Source organism: Alexandromys fortis, unplaced genomic scaffold, assembly GCF_014885135.2.
Source record: "Alexandromys fortis isolate MF-2015 unplaced genomic scaffold, M_Fortis_MF-2015_v1.1 scaffold_8_9099976_23576923, whole genome shotgun sequence".
Taxonomy (NCBI): domain Eukaryota; kingdom Metazoa; phylum Chordata; class Mammalia; order Rodentia; family Cricetidae; genus Alexandromys; species Alexandromys fortis.
This window is the reverse complement of record NW_026067899.1, coordinates 12,628,994-12,633,335: the sequence shown is the minus strand read 5'-3', so window position 1 is coordinate 12,633,335 and position 4,342 is coordinate 12,628,994.

Sequence of the window (4,342 nt, the reverse complement as noted above, 5' to 3'; positions counted from 1 at the left end):
TTAAAAAAAAATAGATCAGCACAGCCCGCTGCAGAAGGGGAAGGGGAACTCTTCTCCACCTGGAGAGCATTTACTCATAGGCTCCATTCTCTACACATGTCGAATGCATCACCAACGCCAGAGAATTGGATGAGGATGTCTTCCAGCACCTAGGATTCTAAGTCGGTCTGACTGTCCCTTCCATCCTATGCCCCTGAGTTCGGAGATGTGCGATCATTTGGAGGTTACTCCGGAGGGAGAGAAATGCAGGACTACAAACTGCACTGGGCCGGCATCTTGAATCTTGCCCAGCTAAGAGACTGTCCCCTCCCTCCTCTCCTCCCTCCCTCTTTCTTCTTTTAATTTTTATTGTAACTGATTCATTTGAGCTTGTATCATGGAAATGGAAAAAGGAGATAAATTCTATCAATCAAAGATACTATTCTTTCGCTATAGAAATAGTTCTGAGACCAAGGTCAGTGGATAAATATCCTGAGCGAGGCAACAGCAACACAGGAGACAAGCAAACCGGCTTCCTGTGTCTTCTCTGCTGTGACAGGTTACGGTGAAGAGGCCAGCAGCAAGATTTATTAAATTTTCCAGCTTGACACACTGTGTTTGCGTATTTGCCTCAACAAGAAAGCAGTCTATAGCCTTGACTCCAGGCTTTATTGTAGATTGTTTGGGAAGGATTAATACGTCTGCTATTCTGAAGAGAAACATCCTGTGTTATTGGAGACTTTCTCCACTTTGAGGGGGCCTAAATAATTTACAGAGAATTCTACAGACCATAGTTGTATGTCCATGCAAGCTATGACACCAATCAACTTATTTCTCATGTTCAACACTTTCAGAATATCTACCACTTAGGATGATTCTTACAGGGTTCCAAGAACCATCCCCAGCATAATGTTTCAAAAGAGGAGAAGCCTTGTTGGGGGTGACTTTTATTTATTTCAGAGCACCCCAAACAAAACAAGAGGTGGCAAGTGACTGTTTTTGAAAAATTGATCTCATCTCCCCTCCTCCTCCAAGCTGTTGGCTCCAACTGTAGCTTTTGGAGATAAGAATTCAGAAGCAAGGAGGTAGACAAAGAAAAAAAGACAGTTTTGCCCCTACGATAAAATGGACCACTGTAACACGTCAGAAAATGGCAGCTGTTTTTGTGTCGCCTTGTTTATTCTCCTGTGTCCATTCTCAAGCTCACAAAAGGAAAAAGGGAAACAGAGCTCCAGGTCGGCTGCATTCACAAAGTGTGACTGTCAAACATTGTGATTTGAGCGGTACTTAGAGTCTGTGCCTCAAATATCCATCCCATCAATTCCCATGGCTCTATGGATCTTCATTTAGACTGTGTTCTCTGGAGTAAACGTATACCATCACTAAGATGGTATTCACCAAAATGTAGACATATGGTTGTTAGCACAACCAATACTCCTGAAACTCACGTGTCTAAAGTTCTTGTCTACTCAGAGTGAATCTGATGGGGGGGGGTCTTCCTCAAGTTCTACAGCAGTGGTTATCAGCCCTCCTAATGATGCAACCCTTTACTACAGTTCCTCATGGTGTGGTGACCCCAACCATAAAATTATTGCATTTCTACTTCACAACTGTAATTTTGCTAGTTATGAATTACAATGTAAATATCTGATATGCGGGAAATCTAATACTCAACCTCTAAGGGGGCTGTGACTCACAGGTTAAGAACCACTGGTCTAGAGCTATCTAGATCAGGGTTTCTTCAATTTTAACATACACGAATAACCTAGGGATCTTATCAGAATGTGTATTCTAAATCAGAGGCTCTAGGTTAGGCTCAAGATTCTTGTATCCATGGGGTAGGGTTGAAGGGGAGGGGAGAGGCAGGGAGGGGAGCAGAGAAAAATGTAGAGCTCAATAAAAATCAATAAATTTAAAAAAAAAAGATTCTTGTATCCATACTAAGTGCCTTACTGCTGATGCTGCTGCTCCACTGACCACATTTGGAGCTGCAAGCTTCTTAATTCTTTCCAATGTCTTGTGCATTGGTACTGAAGAGCAAATGGTAAGTAAATTTTACTGTGAAGGGCAGATTGTAAATAGTTTAGGTTTGGGGAGCCAGAGAGTCTTTGTTACAACTACTCAAAAATGCCAGAAGGTATCCATAGTCAGCATGTCAGTGAATGGACACAGCTGTGTTCAAATAAACTTATTTACAGAGTCAACAATAGGTCACATTTTATCTGCAGGGCTTAGCTTGCAAACCTCAGTACTAGCCATGTGTGCTAGCTAGTTCTATTTCAAGCCTGTTAAGCCTGCCACTAAGAATCATCTTGCTGTTTGCCTTGACAAACCATTCATATCAAATCCATCCAAGCATTGACAAACTTCCCATTGACTAGGTAGCAGACAACAGGTTCTGTAAGCAACTAAAGTAGTCATTTTCTAGGTAGGAACACTTAAGCAACAGCTGTGATGCTGTTGTTCAAAACCTTGTCCTGCCTTTTTTTTTTGTTAATTACTCATAGTTCATAACAGAGGAGACATAGCCTCAGTATATTCAGCCCTCTGTGTCTATGTGTTAGATTAGATTCGACCAACCACAAATCGAAACTATTTGAAAAGAAAATGTGTCTTACTGAATATGTTTTCTTATCTCTCTTCCCTGAACGATGAGGCATAGTGACTATTTACTTTTATTAGTTACTAGAAGTGATCTAGAAACAATTTCATATAAAGAAGACACTATGCAAATACAGCTTCATTTTTGAGAAGAGACTTGCTCATCAAGGATTTGGTATTACTGAAGGTCCTGGCACCAGTCTCCCCATAGAGATGACTCCACCTCCATATACCCAACCAGCTCGTCCTAAAGAGTTTTGAAAGCCAATAGAGCTGTCTCTTCCAGTATGCTAAAAGGATGAGTTTCCCACGGAAATAGCGTCACTGGTGATAATGTTAAATAGTCTCTCTTCCACAAATATTTCTCCCAAACTTGTTAGGGTCTTAAAATAGTCACCATTTGTTTAGTTTTGTGGTGACATGTCCATTATGAATAAGACAGAATAGGTGCTAAAACATGTGGTGATTGAATAAACAATTATAGTAAATAAACACTGATGGGCTGAATGTGTGAATGAGAAAATGTTCTGTGGCCAGAATGAAAAGATGATGGCAAAGCAAATACTAGCCATGCTGAGATCTGCTGACTCTTCTTCCTTTGCGCTTGGCCAAGAAGCTGCCCAAGACAGTGCCTAATTGCCTTAATCATAGCCAGATGGAACCATGCGCCTGACCGAATTCGGGTAGATGTCTGGGAAATTGCTTTCTTGGTTTTTTTCATTTTTCTGTTATCCAAGGCTGATGCAACAATGACTCTGTTACAGCCATGCCCATGAGGACCATGTCCCAGCAACTGGCAGAGAAACAATGGAAAGAAGCGTGGATCCCTGAGATCTCAGAGATCAACCAAGTTATCAGATTACAGGAAAGAAGAATAAATTAGCAACTTTTCTTGATCCACTGCATTCTAGGGATCTCTTTGACCCCCCCCCCATCTCCCAAGAATGTATAGCTGATACAATAAGCAGATGTAAACAACATGAACGCCATGAAGAACATCGACATCCATCTTGACCTTCACAAGTCAGCCTCTTTCTAGGGTTCAAGAGAGATTCAAAACTGGTTTTTAAAACGTTTTGGTTGTAAATAGAATACTTGATGACATGAAACATTTTTGAGGAGTTTCGATGAATCAATAGCATTTTGTGAGAGATTTCTATCTAGAAAAAATGGTTCAAGTCAGCTACCATTTTGTCACTATGACCAATGCCTGAAATAATCAATTTATAAGGAGAGAAAGTTTTTTTTTTTTTGTTCATAGTTGTAAAGCTTCCAGCACGTGATCAGTTAGCCTCCTGGGTTTGGACTTCTGACGCAGTGGCAGATCATGGTAGGGTTGGACAGCAGAAGAAAACAGCTCACCATACAGGACAAGAAGTGAAAGAGAGAGAAGAGACATGGGTCCCACATTCCCATTGATATAAAGACATCCCACTAGGCCTCACTTCCCAGTGAAGCCTATCTGGAAACCAAAACTTTAAACACCTGGGCCTTTAGGAAAGAGTTAATCTCTGAAGTACAGAAGTTTCTAGATGTTGAACTTAGACAATTAGGAAATTATTTTTTCTAAGCTGGGAAAGTTGAGTTTGGGAACAAAATCATAAGTACAACTTTCCAAATGTTAAACTGGAGACAAAAGTTTTGTTTGTTTGTTTTGTTGCTGTTGTTGTTGTATAAGGAAGACAACATTCTGGGATTCAGCTTCTTTAGTAACATTTGGTTGATAGGTTTTGGTTCCACAGAACTTCTTGGTACTTTTGGT